The 18,455-nt window shown below is 38.0% G+C and overlaps 1 protein-coding gene across 1 annotated transcript in view; it reads left to right on the top strand.

Annotated features, from left to right (window-relative positions):
- Pgant2 (polypeptide N-acetylgalactosaminyltransferase 2) overlaps positions 1-18,455 on the top strand; it is a 64,644-nt gene that overhangs the window by 26,535 nt on the left and 19,654 nt on the right. The gene's annotated exons all lie outside the window — the stretch shown is intronic.

Here is an 18,455-nt window from a genome sequence, read left to right as displayed (position 1 = left end):
ACCACAGCCACATTGTCCAAATGCTTTCTATTAATTTTTTTTTGTAATTATTAATACCATTGCCACTGTCGTGCGGATCTTTCAGCAGAGAACTAAAAATAATACTATGGATATGTGTGTAAGTATGTATGTGCATATACAAGTATATCAACAGAATCATAAAATTTATTGGCTAGAAGGCCAGCAAACTTCATTTCAGTCCACTGATCATCCGTCGGCAACAGAATTTACTCGTATTTTGTATTCGTGCGCCCAATGGCTGCGACATTCCAAATAATTTCATTCCAAAGTCAAAGCTTTAAAAGCGCGACTTAATTGTGAGCTCTGGGTATTTAACATTTCGATGGCACACAAATTAATATTCAACAAACGCGTTTTATGCATCCAGTTATTAGAATTACGTATGTGCACATGAATGTGTATATGCCTATATATTTAGGTAGTAAGGCCTAAAAGCAGGTTCAGTTTCCGATAAGCCAAACTTGTCAACATTTTCAAATTTTATTTTTATTTTCGATTTCTATTCTAATTAGTTTTGCTGTGAAATTGCTTTGCTTGCGTTGTTGTTTCTGGTTACCAATTTTCTTCAACATTTATATACATCCCATACATATGTACATACACACTTGCATACATATGCAGATACTTGTTTTGCTGTCGTTTTCAATTTCAACGGGATTTTGGGCTATCAAAAATTCCAAAACTGCATCGAATAGATTAGAAAATCATACTCGCTCGCGGCTGTGTGAGCAAATATTCAGTTAGGCAGACATTAACAGTCACACAAATTTGTCTATGTATTTACATACATTTGAATTGGACTGATGGTTGGAAATAAATATATTTGCTGCTGTTGTTATTATTGTTTTTCACACTGGAATAGGCGTTCACAAGCTGGTTTGTTTCATATTTCCCAGAACACACTAAAGATCAAATTTAACCCAGACAAGTCTATATAAACTGTGCGCACTGCGAATTGATACAAATTACTTTATTATACAGGCTATATTGGGAACACAGAAAGAAATGGGCTGATTAACTTTTATACTTGAGATCACATTTTAAGCAATTTTTTTAAATATATAACTCACACGTCACGTTCGGCATAAGGTTTGTTAGAATAACGAAAATCAATATATGTAGTATTTGGGAGTTATGGTAATTCGTGGACTAAATTTACATATTTTCGGGCTTAAACTATAGTAAAACCAACCAACCGACCAACCGGAAGTTTGAAATCTTATATTAGTTATAAGAAAGATAGAGTTAATATTGACCCAATTTTATTTATTTTTGGCAATACAACATACTATTAGCAGAATAAAATGCTCCTTAAGTTTCATTAAGGTACCTCACATACCATCACCAACATATATGGAGTAAAGTCAACCGGTTGCTTGAAAATTCTGTGATTAGTTATACGGAGCTGGGGCAAGTTTTCAGCCGATTTTACTTATGTTAAGCATTAAAATGCACCATTATAAGATATATACATCCACTTAATTTTATTAAGATAGCTCACATATTGGACAATATATGCGGTATGGAAAAAACCGGAAGTTCGAAAATATTTCGATGAGGTATATGGGAGCTAAGGGAACTATTGACCCAATTCAGCCCATTTTTGACACTAAAACATACTATTGTCAGGAACGGATGCTCTTCGATTTCAGTTATATATCTCACACATTGACCGATATTTTCGGTAAAACTCATTTATAGACACTGGGGTCCACATATTCGGTACCTAGGAGCTTGAATAGTTTTGCTTCGGTTTGGAGAATTTTTGCTCGCAAGGTGGTACACTGCAAGGGCACTATTTGTGCAAAGTTTCATCCCGTTGTATTGATTGCTTCTTGATAGAGCGAACTGGAAAGTGAAAGAATCATATGGAATTTAAATTTGTGTTTTATGGGAAGTAGGCGTGGTTTTTGTCCGTTTTCGCACTGTAACATAACATGTTATAGATCAAGTAGTTTCGGAGATATGCGATTTCACCTAAATATGGGTGGTGCCACGTCCATCATCCAATTTTGACCCTATGTTCTATAAGACCCGCTTGTATGATATCGGATGTAAAATTTAATGCAGTAGAAGGTAGGCTCAAAAATATTTATGGTATGCAAATTTAGGTCATATAGCTGAAATGGTTTAGGAGATATATACATTAAACTAATTAGAGGGCGATCCGTATATTTATTTACTCTGATCTCTCTATAAAATTTTTCTAAATGAATGGAATTTTAACTTCTGCACTACCTGTACTAATAATTGAAGCTAGAACTCAACGACTACTAGTTTTACCGGCCAGGTCATATATATTGCTAGATTATTGCGCACACAAAATCATTATCCAATTTCATATTTAAAAAAACGGTCCATCACGTCTTTGGGTATTTCCATACCTAAATATTTCTCTAACGCTGTGAGCTAAGTCATTTGAATGGCTCATTAATGCAAATCCCTGCCTATTGTTCTATCCTTAATAAAAATAAGCAATTTATGTAATAAACATATGTACGTACAATGTCGAGGCAAACTACCAACTTGCGAAACAAAACACTTGCCAACAAGAAGGTATAAAACTTACAACAATTTAACGGCTCATTTATTGCACTTGAGCTTGTTCAACTTAGCTAATTTTGGATACGGCTAAGCGTTTTTGCACATACATACGACTACATACTCCCACGTATACACACATACATAAATGTCAAGGGTATTTAAGAATTGCAAAAAGATGATCAAATTAAAACTTCGTAAATTCTTTAATTTTTTGTACAAGAAATTTAATGAAAGAAAAATAAGAAAAAACCTATAATCCATTGCAACGCATAAATTTAGAATAATTTAATAGCAAAATTTTTGCAAAAGTCTGAAAAGTTTAAAGCACAATTAATAATAGACGCTCGTAATTTAAAAGGAACGGTGGCAAACATTTGATAAAGCTTAAAGTGACACGCAATTCGTTTAAAAACGCATTAATCCCCTCTCAGTGTAATATTCATTGTACAAAAACAAAAGGCACACTTTTTATTAATGCTTTTTGGGTTGCAAAGGCTTTATTCAGATCTGCATTATACACTTTTTCAAGTGCCGTTAAAAGCTCAACGCGGGCAAACGGATATAAGCGATCGGTGTGTCTGCTTGTATTTATGTCAACATATAAGCTGTATGGTACAAATTCTTCGAGAAGAGCGAGGAGACTGTTCAGCCCAAGTTTAAATTTACTCACATACATTGACTAGTAAGCAAATAATTGTTTTCCAATTATTTCTTAGAAGTTCTAGTTAATAACCACAAAGTACAATATAAAAAAATTAGAGAGAATACATTAATATAATATATACATCTTTTATGTCCAAATATTTACAAAAAAAACTACATTTTATATTCGAGCTACTTTTGTTTAAGGACTCTTTATAATTTACTTGGATCAATTTATCATTAGATAGTGTGAAATGAAGCACGATATTATCGACTATATATCTCTTAAAGTAACACAAATGCACGACTATTTTGAATGTGAATCGTTGCAAAATTGAAATTGTAAAGTGTGGTTTCCAAAACATGTCTAACCAACTGAATTAGTTACTAAATGACGGACCCTTTACGATCTTATACCAGCTTGTAATATTGCATTATCATACCTGTTAAAAATAACGTACGCGAATGCCCGCTGAGCGATAATAATTCACTTGCTGCTTATTGCCACCAGTTCCGTTCTTTCAACAGCCGACTGTTATAATTACACTGCCACTTAATTTACATAAACACAAAAACAATTCATTCACAATGGCAGAGAAAGTAGTTATCCAACATGCTTGTAGTTTGGCCACTGCGACACACCGCCACCGGAGAGATAAGCATTAGAAATAATTAACAGGCCAGAAACTTACCTGCGGCAGCCGCAAAGCCAGCATGTCGGCATAGTTTTAAATGTGTGCCGCAGTGGCAATTACTCGTATTTGGACAGCACGCGGCCGCAACAAAACTCCGAGTGCTAAATGGCAAGCAAAAAATGCAAAATAAAGAGGGAAATGAGAAATATTTTACGCGAAATCTGCAAACCCAGTGACCACTGACCGTTGACTGCTGACTGCTGACCGAAGCGCTGAAGAGCCAAGAGAGATTGTCAGCAAGCTCCTCGACAGGTTAGCCAGTTGGAGGTGGAAAGGTAATTACAAAAAACACAATTATTTTGAAAGTCAGAAATGCGTCACTTCTTACTTTTGTATACCTTAAAATAAAGCAACAACAATTGCTTGTTGTTATTTACTTTAGTGTTATGAAATGAGCTCAGCTCTCAACGCAACAAAAGTAGTCACAATAACTTTGTAAATCCACAAATCCCCCGAGGTAGAGCAGCAGCGGAGGGAAGAGTGCGCCTTGCTCTAATGGAGAATTGAAAACTGGGTGATGGGTCAACAGTGCAACTACTCTAAGAGCAAAAATAACACTAGTGCATGGCTGATAGGAGTGGACGCAACACATTTCAAAGTGTTATTGTTTTGCTGAGTCAAAAGAAAATCTCCACTCACCAGTTTAATGGGTAACCACGGCTTATCATACTAATCGAATGCGATTTTGCTTATCTTGGAAATATTACGGCAATCTAAATTGCGGCATTCGTTAGGTTGAAAAATGTAAAAAGATATCAAGAAGTCGACGACAGAAAGTCAGTGGCCATCACAACAAAGCCAATTCGTGATAATATTAGCCATTGTCACAAAATGGCATAAACTAGGCGAATTTGATAACTACAAATGCGAGCTCACATAAACATGAATAATTAGTAAAAAATGAGGTTGATTGGTAGGTCAAACAATATTTTTAAATTCAGGTGTTTACATAAGCGAAACGGAACTTCAAATTTACGGAAACTGACTATTTCTATTCTATTCTATTTCTTTTAAATTATGAATTCAGCTTTTGCTGATGAAAGTTTTTCAAACCAACTCTGTTAACAGAAAGCCAGTTTCTTAGCGGCAATACCAGAGGAATAATTATTTGTGTTCAAGCAGAAAGGTATGATCAAGTATATTTAAAAAAAATACAGAAACATCAAAAATAACTGAGTGAAAAACCCACAATAACTGTGACACTTAACTCTGCTTGTCGAGACGTCGACGCCTCAAACTCTTCGCAACCGAAGCCATAAACGCCGCTGCAAGCAGTCAGCCGCTCAGCATAGAAACGAACAGTCATCAGCAGCAGTAGCTGCCATTATTAGCGAGCAAATGGTAATCAGCAATTTGGTGGCACAGGTCCAGGGCAGACGACAGAGGAGAGAGAAAACGAATAAATTTAAATGAAGTAAACACGAAGCAAACGAGATGAAGGAAATTTATGGTCAAGAAAAATATGCAATTCAAACCAAAGTCATAAAATGAAAGCCCGCTGCCAACTGAAGCGCCACAAGATAAAGCTGCGAATGAGCAAACGAAATCAAGCGGGGTGATAGGAACTAAGCAAACTCACGGAAGGGGACAGCTGTTGGAAGAGCAGAAGTGCAACGAAGTAGGAAGCGCTGGAGAGGCAGCGGTAGTGGCCACATGACAAGGTCGTTTGTGGCGAATTTTCTTACGCAACGAAAACACAACCGATGACGATGTCTTGAAATTCGAGATAACAACAAATAAACAAATAAACAATCGAAACTGCGAAAACAAAAGCCACACGACGGTAATCCAATAAATACAACGAGCAAACTCAAATGAAATTCAAGATAACAACAACTTAACAACGATACCAACAACAACAAACACCTATATAATAAAAACAAATAACGATATTTGGTATGAAAGTGGAAGTGAATTGGAATCGGCTGCCAGCGCTGTCACCTTCGTTGTTGGCGTCTCTTCACAACCCACACTTCACCGCTCACAGCTTAGTGCTTATCAGCGTTTGGTGTTATTGCAAGCATACCGAAATATTATTGTTTGTAACCGTGACGCTGACAAGTCATAAGGCAGTGACTGTCAGGGGAGCAGAAACACGAAAAGCTCGTCACTGTCATTCTTCGAAATCCGTTAGAATAATATTTTGTAGCACGAATTTCGGCGTGCTCGCTGGTTTGACATCAAAAGCAACCGAAACAGAGGAATAATATAAAATATCAAAAAGATACGAGTAACTGGAGTCAGCAGCAGAGTTCAGCATATTATTACAATTATATTGTTGTTCATTTGTGTATGCAAAATAGAAAAATTCCAATGCACCAAGGAGCTTGAAATCGGATTCGAGCAAAAATATAACCAAGGCAGAGGTTGTTGAGTATAAATGAAGTTAACGACAAAACCCTGAGTAGATGGATATTTACCTGGTACTGGCTAGAATTTTAATTAAATTCAAGTCAAAAATCACTGCAAAACTCATTATTGCGAGCAGATGGCAATTTGCAGCTTAGAATAACTGAGAAGCTTTTTTCACAAGAAAGAAAAACTTTTTAAGTCGCAACGTCCCTAGTTTAGCTGCGAAGAACTGCTCTCTCCCTCCAATTAAACTCATCAATCATCAACATTTTCCACTGATTATGTCATTTTTAATGATTTTCAGTTTTTCGTTTTTCTTTTGGGTTTTGGAATGTGATGGAAAAGCGCACTGTCGCTTTGCACAAACAAATATCACGCTCGTGTAATAGTAATAATTTCTTAGTCGACAGATTTAAAACCTGCTTGGACCCCAACCAATCACGGCAGCAATCGCAGGTGTCAAATTGTGGCGGCAACCAGTTAAAGTTGCACTGTCTGTTGCCACTTGTGATTTTCATTGCTGTGGCAGCCTATGTGACTGCAGCAATTGTTGCATGCAACTCTAAACGAGTCGGAAATGTGCACGGCACTGAGTGATGAAACCGATGACAACGACATGGAATTCAAGCTGCGGCGCGGAGCCAAGTGGTCGTCGATTGGAGCTGTGGAGCTTCTGGTATGGCAATTTTCAATCGAAGATTTCAATCGCTGAATATCTTATTTTTGCATTTTTCCGCTCGTTTTTTCCAAATACAAACACACTCTCACATCCACGCATCCATGTGTTTAGATATTTGCTGCCAAAACTGTTCTCTGCAGCAGCACTAGCCATGGTCACCTTAGTATTGTGTGCCTCACTGGCTCCGCCACGCCTGGCTGCTGCACGTTTTTCGCTGCGTTTTCGTTGTTATTTCAATTAAATTAAATTTTGCTTGCTTTTTTGGTTATGTTTGTTGATTTAATGTTTAATCTTTTGAACCTGAATTTTTCTGCGTCCGCTGGGTTGGACGGAGCGGTCAGACGAACGCCTGGAAGCGCGCAAAATGCTGTAAATTGCTGTGGCGCGGTGTGCCATCTTAGATTATGCTCCCCTACAGCTAAGAGCCACCGCATGTGGAATGTTAGATGCGTTAAGTACGTGACTGCCAATCGAGTGGTCGCAAGTTGAAATCGCGACCGAATGAAATTATAAAATGTAAGAGGAAGCGGCAAGTTGTTGAGAGTATCATATAAGGGAGCATTCAGAAACTCGGCCGAAAAACTTGTAGTGAAATAAGCGTATGTGTGTACAATATATGACGTTTGTGTGTTGAAGAGCCGGCAAAGCGCGCAAAATTTTCAATTTCCAGACCGTCAACAGGCAAATTATTGAGATAAGAGTATTAATTAAAGCTGATAAACTAATGCAATGTTGCATGTAATCAGAAATTAAATATTTAAACATCACATTGCAAAAACAATTTATTTTCTGGCAGTTTTGTATTTGCGTAATTTTATTGTGTGCGTGTGTGGGTGTGTGCCTGCTTGTCTGGATATAAATGGCAATGGTTTTCATATTTATATCTCCTGTTACTTGGAAGTCAGTGAAATGCGAGTGTGCGAACACACGTTTGTTTAAGCTTCCAAGAAAGGTATATATATATTTATATATTTTTAATAGTAGTGAAAATTAAAGCTTAAATGTTGGTTGTTGACTTGAAGTATTTTTGCCATTTTAAAATGTATCAGTCGTTCGGGGTGGGACTTTGAACATGTTTTAGCGCTCCATTATTGGGGCAACTAAGAAAATATTTATTATTTATTGTTTCAGCAAACCTATATCATCTTTTTTGTGTGCTGCTTATGAGCCGTTTACCATTTCAGCTTGGATTTCAAACTTTCAATTTATTTCAGCAGCAGATTTATTTTTTCACAATATGTCTGCTGTTAAGCAAAATCGCTATGCATTAAATATTTCTTATGCGGAGATTAGTTTTTTCCAATAAGACATTTTAATATAAATTACTTCGTATCATTTGACTTTGGGGCGAAAAGTCCGACTTAAAATTAGCAAGTTGAATTTTTAGGGCGTGGATATCAATGCGTAACCATATGTTTGACTGTATGTGTGTGGCACGTGGGCTTTGCTATTATCTGATTTTCCAGCAAACCGCCTACTGATCACAGGCGAAGATGCACACTGTCTGGCACGCTGATTGAAATGCCACATCGCATAAATCAAAAGGCAGTTGAAGCGCTGCCTTATTTGTATTGGCAATCGTGCGAAATAAACCAATAACCATTTGCCAGGCTGTAGGGTAAGTATACGCCTCACACGACTTCCCTTGCTTAGTGTGTGCGAGGCTCAAATCAAGCTGCTGATATTATTGGACAACGTGCGCGTGCGACGAAATTGCCGCCTTATACTAATAAGAACAGTTATTTTGTTGTTAAGCATTAAATATTGTCGAATTTACTTGATCAGCATTCACTGCTAAATAGTTGAACAAACAGTTGCAACTGTACGCAAACGCTTAAGTTCGCACATTAAATGTTTACCAACAAATATTTGCCGCATACTTTTTTTCTTCTTCTTCTTCTTCGTTTGTAGCTGCCTTCATTGAGACATTTAAGTGCTACCGATGCCTTCGTGTTAATTTTGCTATTTTTGTGGTAATCGGCTTGAAGCGAGCATGCACACATATTTGTGTACCTTTGTATGGGTGTGTAGGTATTGTTTCATTGTTATTGTTGGCATTGTTGGCATTGTTTTAGTTGTGCATTCTTCCAGTTGAGCGGTTTACCACTTTTCTTAAGTTTTTCAACCAATTCTTGTTCTTTTCATACGATTTCGTTTGTTGTTTTGCTCTCGACACACCCTTTCCCCTCGTTACATTTGCGTTTCAGCTTTCTCCTCACAACGAAGCCACCATAACTAGGCTAGTACGTTAAGACATTCGGTACATTTTGCTCAACAAACCGAGAAGAGGGCGAAAAGATACATACATATACATTTGTTTGTGATTGCACATTTGGTCAGAGTACAGTGGATCATATATAAGAATTCTGAATAACATTAAAATTTCGTTTTTCCACTTTTTATTCCAGTCATGAGGATGAAGGCAGAGAGTATTTTTTAAACATTTGAACCCAGCTTATCCTACGATAAAGGACAAAATAAACCTAACAAATGAATTAGAAAAATAATTTTTATATGAAGAAATATGGATTCTGTAGTATTGCCTTATATCCTCGATAAAGTTTTCCTTTAAACAACACGATTCAGTTCAACTTTAATTTGCGCTATTGAGCTCTTAAAATAAAGTTAATTTAGTTGGTGTTCTAACAGAATAAGGCGTTTGGCATATAGTTTTAGGGAGCAACCTACCATTGGGCAAATATAAAGATCATTCATTAATTTCCGCAGTGGCGTGGCTGTCAGAGGAACGTGCAACCTACTTTTCAGTTTTGAATATCTGCGCCAAGTTTTCGTATTTTAATTTTTATGAAAATTTTCCAAAATGACACACTGTGCAACATTGCTACCGTTCGGCTGCCGATCTTAATGAGCTTGAATTTAAATGAAGTGCAACTGAAAACTGTTATTTTATACACGTATCTATATAATATACACAGATACATATGTACATATGCATACATACATACGTGTGTACATAAGTTGGCATGTGTGTACCCACAACTCCTCGCTAATGCAGCGTGTAGTGAGCGTGTAGCTGAGCAATTGGAACGTATCAAATTAGCATTTTGCTTCTCTAAACTTCTTGCTAACCATCTTTCTCCATGAGGCCTTACCGCCACAAGCCAACTATGCACATTTCTTTCATATAAAAATTAATGATTTAAATTTCCACATTTCTTTTATTGCTTCTCACTTGGCTGCTTTGCTGTATTTGTATTTGTGGGGTATATGAATAATTTCTTCTTTAATTCTTGTAGCACAGTTAGTGGCGTGCTATCAGCCCGTAAATTCTGGCAGCAAGTGTTGTAACTTGTTACTGATTGCGGCAACATGCTGACACAAGCACAGCAACATACAACTGCATACTCACATACTACCATACAAATCTCTGCATATCAATAGATCAGCGGAAAGTGTGGTATTCTTCACAGACAAACCGTTTCACTCGTTTGTGCTACTGCGCCTTCTGCAATTTCTTGCTGTTGTTGCCACATCGTGTTGCATGCTGTCACGGTCAGTGATGCGCATGCGCGGCAATTATGCGCCGCCGCCGCCGCCACCGTTAGCGACGCCTCAGCAACTATTGGCGGTCTCAGAGTCGCAACATGCCTTTACAACAACAGCAAAAAGCTTTCAGTGCATGAGAGAAACTGCGATCGGCGATTGCCGCTGGGCAAAAACGCTTAATTGCATTTGAAATTGCTGTAAATGTTGTTGAATGCAGCGATTAAACCGTTTAACAGGCGTGTTGCTGAAACGATCTAACATTAATTATGTACGTAAATAATATATATTTACCTACATATGGTACACACTCGTATGTCTGAATTATTTGTGTTGCAAATGCAGTAAACAAACTCATCAACACCTTTGCGGAGTTCGATCAAACTGTACTTGAAAGCCAGTTGCTTAATCATTAATGCCACATTGTCATATGGACGAAGTCGCAACGCGATTTTGTAAGTTCAAGTAGTCGAAATGTCTCGGCGAAAGACAGCATGATTGATCTGTGGCAATTAGGGCGCGAACTTGTTTTTTTCCAACCAATCGCGATGGCTTTGACCCCGAACTCCTACGTGTATACATTGCTGTTTGACTAGTTGTGTTTTTCTTGGTACAGCTTCGTTTTGGGTAGCTTCAGGCAGCTTAAAATTTTTATAAGAAATTTTCGATTGCAGAAAATCTAAATCTTTCTTAAATTTATACGAGTTTCATTCCCTTTATTAGCATATGCCGAACGTTCGCTTCCTGCAGGCGAAGCTACAGAAGCACAAACATCACTACTTCCAAAAAATACGATTTTCTAAAATATCATCTTCATTTAATTATGCGCTCATCATGCATAAAACTAACTGAACCATACTTCGATATGAAATGTTAAAACTGATTAGCAAAATTTAGCTCAAAACTCATTACAAATCAAACGATCTCTTACTTTTTGTCAGCGTCTAATTAATTTTTATTTTTTCTCTTCTTTGCAGGTATGACCTTCTGCAAAATCTCAATCTCTCCCACATATGTATGTAGATGACTTAAAATTTACCAAAAAGGTTTGCATTTTCTTTGCTGTCCTTCGAGTTCAATAAATTGTGCTGCCACACAGAGGAATTTCTAGTAGCTGCTGGCAACAAACTCGCATTTTTACTTTAAATTTGCTTTAAATGTTTTTGTAGCAACACACACAAGGACGAAAGTCTGTTGTATATGTAAATATGTATGTCCATATCTTTAACATGCATCTTGACAGTTTCTATCAGAGTATTATCTTCAAGTTTGTATGCAAAGAATTGAGCGAAAAAATAAATTCAATCAGCAAGCTTCACTTTGATGCAAATACAGCAAGCCCACTCGTTAGCTCGTAATCGGTTAGGGAATCGTGTCCTTCCACCTGACATATTTACAAACACACATATTTATGTAACCACTTGTATGCGCTGTTACATACACGCATATGTCTATATATATTTATGTATGCTGCCGATACTTGTATATACAAAGTTTTTTCTGTGAATTAGATGAGATTACTCGGGCAATACAGCTGCTGGCAAATCGCATTCGCTTTATTTTATTCGAACTGCAGCCTCAGATAGGGATAAGCAGGAGCGTCAAGATGCGCACGCCAGATAGCAGCGGCGAGAGAGACGTTACCTCACCTAAATGAAATACAAGCAGGAAAAGGAAAAGCAAAGATATTCGTGCGTTGCCAAACTGTGTCCATTACAACGATTGCATATATGTATATACAAGAAACACAATGAAAAAATAGCTCATTCATACTAATGTATCTCGTGAAAGCAACCAGCTTGAAGGCGGATTAAATTCTGAAAAATATTTCCATTTATGTGTGGGCGTTACATTTGGTTCTTCATAACTTTTTGTGGACTTCTGCTTGCTCAATGCTTTCAAATACTGCCCTTTTTTGCGAATTCCATCAATACTAGAAACGTAAATGGGCATGACAAAACGTAAAAAAAAAATTAATAGTACTAAAATTTGGTTTTCAATATGCTGCTTGTGTAGCGCACATTGCTCCAGATATTGTCTACTAAGCATCCAGATTTGTACCGAACACTGTTAGGGCTTATAAAGTAAAGCAACTTTCAAAGTTTAGTACTTGTTTACTTTTTTTTTTGCACCACTACGTATTTACCCTTATGCCTCAGCAATTGCTGGGGATATATTTTTGACACGAATTCAGCTTAAAGGTTCAAAATTCGAGACCCTCTAGTGACTATTGGAAATACTCCTGTGTCTAGCGATGGTATTCCGTGTTCAGTGTTCATATTTTTGATTTTTGGAATTTCTACCAAAGCTTTATTTTATTCAAAAACATTTTATTTGTCCTGTCCTAGTTTTTTTCTTATTTTTACTTTTCACTTACATTTTGGTAATTTCGTGCGCAAATATATTTCAATTAATTTAAATCCTGGCGCAGAAACTCAGCGCTCACGCCACACCAAGCCTCACTTGGCAAAAAGTGAAAATATTTATAAACAAAATGGAAAAGCAGCTGTAAATGGAAATAGTGTGCGAGCGAAAGCATGAACGAGTTTCCTGCTCTATTTTTGTTGTTGCCTTTGCACTTTGTTTTTTGCACTCACTTGGCACCCCACAAGCACGTCATGTTCTTGACATAATTTTTCACAATTACCAAATGGCTTAACCCTCGGTACGTTGGCGCTGGCGACCAGTCTACACACAAACACACAGACACACAAACGAAATCTATATTTCTTCAGAGCGCGCAGAATTTTAACCAGCAGCTCATATCTCCGTTTTTACGCACTCTACTTAAGGGCCCGAAAGTAGGTCTTATTTCGTAATGCCATTTTGTTGCACGTTTCATGGTTGCTGCGTTGCAGTTTTTCTTCTTTTACCGCTTAACTTTTTAACTCACTAGAGGGGTACATTTAGTGACGCAAAAATATCATAAAAACTGAAACATTAAACGATTTCTGTAAACACTTTCGCTCGCTGCTAGACTTTGATGAAAATATTCATACTAAGAAAATATTAAAGATCTTGCAAACGCAAACCGTTTTTTTTACTCCTTTAGTCAGTAAACCATTTAAAAACCCATATTAAATTTGCTTAGAACCTAACCTTAACTTAACTTATTTCTTCAGAAATAAGTTTTACTTTAAATTATTCGATTGCCTATACAAACTCCTATTCTAATCAGCCAAGCATATATATATTTTGTTGGGACAAGGCATATGGCTCGATCAGGTCTTCGAATACTATATCCGCTTATAAATCACGTATTTAAAATGCTTAATTTTACAAAAGCCGAATGAGATTTCTCAGTCTATAAGATTAAACATTTTGCCTCAGCTGTGCCACCCTGATGTTCGATACATAAATACATATGTATGTGTGTATAAAATTTAGTGTGTCTTCATTTGCATGGGAAGCATGAAAGGTTACGCAAGAGCAAGAAGTTGGCCAGAAAAGAGAATACTAAGATACCGTGGATAAGTTGCAAAAGAAGAAGATAAATAAGAGCCGCACAGAAGCGTGAGAACACACACACACACACCTGGTTATTCGAAGACATATTTTTACGGACTCGAGAAGAAGCTGCGGAACAGTATTATTAACAGATTGTGAATGTTTGCATCCGCAAGCGCAAAAAACAGCTGAACAATTTAGCGCCCGAGGGCTGAAGGTAAGGGGTAAATTTCATTTAGTTCCATTTATGCTTGGCGTCATGTTTCCCAGTGACACAATAAGACGGACACATTTTATTTTTGGCGCAGCGTGAGTGAGAAATGCTAAAAAAATGTGCGAGTTGGCAGAAATATATATCGGCGAGGGAAGAAGAAGAAGCGCCAACTCGACATGGAAGCGGCGGAATGTTGTGTCGGCATACAGTGTTGCTGCCAGCGGCTGACAAAAATGACAGCAGCAACTTCCCGCGTAGTACACATATCACACAATTGTTGCTGTTGCCGGTGATGGTTATGTGCGTCATAAAAGCGGCATAGTCGCCGACAAAAGTGCAAGGGTTATTGTAATGCGCTCGACTGTAGTTACAGCCGCAGCGGAAATTGAAAAGAAGTGCGCCGGAAAATGGCAGCAATAACTGCAGCGGCAACAAATTGTGGCGACTGCCGACTGCATGAAAATTCTCGTTAAAGTGCACACCATAATATTGTTGTTGGATTTGCAACATTTGTTGTCATTTTATTGTGTATATGTATGTGCTGTGAAGTCTGTAAATGTACGTGGCTTCACCCACTCACATGCAACCCTGTAGGAACAATGGAAACAAGGGCGAAACGGTCTGCAGTTGATTGTGGTTTTGATTAATAGTAATAATAGAACTGCGAGAAATTTTTGCAATCAGTGAAGGCAGGTCTGGTCACACTAGTGACAAAAGCTATTCTCAGACCCACGCATTATTTGAATTTAGTGATTATACTTTAAAATTTTTTACAGGTTCCTGTCAAAGGCCAACTAATTTAATATTCATGCTCACTTCAGCGGTCTAAAATTTATTAATCGTTAAAATGATCAATGCCACATTCGCTCAACAAGAGGCAACTACACCGATTGCTCTCTCTCTCTCCACCGAAAAAGTTATTTAAGTCTCTTTACCGGCAATCGGCAAAGTACAACAATTGCTGCAAAATAAAGAGCGCAAGATGTGCGCGACTTTTCTTCCATGCATTTGTTAATTTGTGCGTTTGCTTGCGCTACTGCCGCAACTAAGTCAACAACTTAAGTTTATGCCATAGAGGGACATCACATTTTGCCAAAGACTATAACGGTATCATAGTGACGAAAGTTTTCATGTTTTTTTTTAATGTTCTTTCGGAGAGAATATCGATTCCGCTCGAACATAGCGTTTTCTTACTACTTTTCTCTTTCAAAATTAATGCAATGTTAACGGTATTTCGCCCAAGTATCGTTCACGTATTCCATACACACATACACACATATAAACCAACAATTTTAACAATTTCTAAAATTAGTTCACACGTTGCACACAAGTATGAAGGTGTTTGCCGATAAAGCGTCTACATTATTTCAACGTTTTTGACATAAAATTAATAACACAACAATCCGCAACAAAATACCACCGTGCGCTCTCAGGCTCCGCCCCCTTCGTTGCGCCAACAATTTATGAGCGCCGTGAGTGGTAACCGCTTAGCTTGTCATTGAATGCTTTCGTCTTTTGGCGTAATTGCCAGGCAACAGCAGCTCTGAATTGCCCCAATTTGCACCCGCCCGCCGCATCGCAACCGCTTGCCAACCACTAGCAAAGAGCACACACACACACACAGCTCCAAATAAGCGCTTAAGTATGCTCGGTGCACTGGGCCATGCGCTAACCACTTTGTGGGACAGACGGCGCTCCGCGTTGCTTCGACACATATTTGTATTTATTTGCATCTGGAACGTGCAACATGCCGCATGCAGTAAATTGTGGCACTTGCTTATGAGATGCATGTCAAGTAGTTAGCTACATTCGAGGGAGACACACGACCACACACACACACAAGTACGTTCCAAGCTCGATGAGTGACACGCTGCGGCAGTGCGGTACGTGTAACCTATAATTTGTTGCTGTCTGCCTGCCTGCATGCATGCTCCGATTAGCATGTCGCATATTCATAACTACATCAGTGCATGTATGTGTGTAGTTGTGCATGCAAATCGCCCAAGTGCTGCCACACGACTATTGATTGACGCGCAGAGTGAATGCCACTGTCATTGCGCCACAGTTGCCTGATTGCTTCAATTTGGAACGCAAAGCGACTACTAAACAATTCCTACAATACCCAGTACATTACAATGCACAAGTATATACACAGCGTTATGTGCCCTTATGGAACGAACTGCTGCCAATTAAATCGAAATACTCCACTTGGGTTCACCTTGGCTCATTTTTTCGATCTTTCTACAGAGATTTCTACACTCTTGCGTTTTATGTTGTTGTAGTTATTTTTTTTTTGAAGACAAAGGAAAATAAAATCCAAATGGCTGAGTTTGTCTCTGTGAGCAACCAGCATATTCCTTTGAGGAGACCACAGCAGTCGTCTTCAGATGCGCCCACAGACCGCAGACAACAGAGGACGGACGACAGACAAGCGGCTCATGGCAATCAGCAATCGCTCCGCAAGTTAAAAAGTTTAAGTTTAATTAATGTTTAGTACATCTGCTTTTAATTATCTTTTCCGTTGCCCACACACACACACACGTGTCAGTTGTTTCTTCATACGCTAAACATATGTGTGTGCGTGTGCATGTGGAGCATTGAGCACTTAAGTACGAGCAACAACTGACAAACAAACCAGTTTTCTGCTGCGCAATGTGCCACAAAAATAGTAACAAGGTTAATGTGGTTTGTCTTTTCGCTTTCATGTCCCGCAACTCGAAGGTTTAGTGGCTTGGCAAATCGGCTTTGCTGCCGCCGAAACTGAGATTTTTGCTGTGCATTCATATTTTTATGCAATTCACTATCATTTGTGGTATTTATTTCGATGAGCATAAATTCTATTTTTCTTTTAATTAGAACACAAAATAATAAGACCTAGCGCTTATGAGTTGAACGTGAGTTCATTAGGGACATTGCGGTGAACCTTTATCTAGGATAATGAGAAAATAATAGAAAGACCGAACAAAGAGATTGACAGCCTCTGTCTCTACTACTATCACGTTTTGAACTGCAAAACAGCTAATTGTATGATAATAAATAATGGCGCATGCTGAAGTGTTTCTCATTCTGGTTTTTCAGAATTTCAGAAAACCTTTTCGAGTAATTTAATACTAACGTGATATTTTTATTAAGTATTTGAATATCAGAAATCCAACTTCTATTTCGACCTCTTCAACAGAGATAGAAAGGCAAGACGGATGAGTATTCTCTCTTTCAGTGAATGCTGGTTCTATTTTAGACAATTTTATCGGCTACGTAACAGCGTCTACACCAAAATACTTGAAATTTCATAGCTAACAAAAAGTAATTTCTTTCTCGACATAACTAAAATATTTAAATCGCTATCATACCCAACTTATTTTGAAATACTACTACCGAATTAACAGTGCTTGGGACAACGTTGTTGCGACAACGATTAGACGATTGCCGCAGCAGCACAATAACCACGCTGACTCGGATATGTTATACGTATGGATTCCTAAAGCACTTAACTTGTGCCATGGAAGGGTAAGATTAAAAAACCTTCTGCGCATGGGAAAGTTTGAATAAATTAATAGCTTAAAGAACTTCGGAAGAAGAATAAAAATAAGCCGTCATATGAAAACAAATCTCATATACAAAATGTCAAATAACGATGCCATCGGAGTTAGAGAGTTGTTCGCTTGTCATTTGAGGCTATTAGTATATAAATTTTATGTGATTTTTGTAACAAAATGCATAAGCGTTGCCACACAAACATTGTTAAAAAAAACGCTGAAATAAATCGCTATTGCAATCATTCACACTCTAGATATAAACACACACATATACAGCATCTGCCAGTTTACATAAGTGCTTACCCCACCATGTGGAGTAATTTAAATTGAAATTGAACGTGATTTATTATCTTTTCAGTGAGGCAAAAACAAAAACAGCTGAAAAAAAACAAAGCGAAGCAAAGTGGAGCAAAAATGTTTTGCAAAAAAACACGAAGATTAATTAGATTTTTCGTCTGCACGCAGCATCGACACATCGCCAAATCGGCAGTTGATAGTCGAGAGCAGCGAAAACGCCGCAAACGCCTAACAAAAGCACCCACGATGCATCGCCGTCGGTGGCAGCAGCGCCGAAAATGTATAGTCCGTCAATCAAGGCGCGGAGAGATATAAAATTTATGGGCCGCACAGAACTTTGCAATTGTTTGCGGTTTGTTGCACATTACACGCCGAGCTTCACTGCACTTGCATCCAAAGAAATCATGGAAAATGCGAATTTTCGCAAAAACTTCGGTAACATTTAACAGCGCTGCAGCGCGAAGTCACGAAGCGAACTCACACGTTTTCAGCGTTTGCGTGTTTTGTACTTTTCTTATTGCGTT

The sequence above is a fragment of the Bactrocera oleae genome, chromosome 3, assembly GCF_042242935.1.
Source record: "Bactrocera oleae isolate idBacOlea1 chromosome 3, idBacOlea1, whole genome shotgun sequence".
Classification (NCBI taxonomy): domain Eukaryota; kingdom Metazoa; phylum Arthropoda; class Insecta; order Diptera; family Tephritidae; genus Bactrocera; species Bactrocera oleae.
The sequence above is the reverse complement of the archived record's forward strand: the minus strand, read 5'-3'. Positions and strand labels throughout refer to the sequence as shown.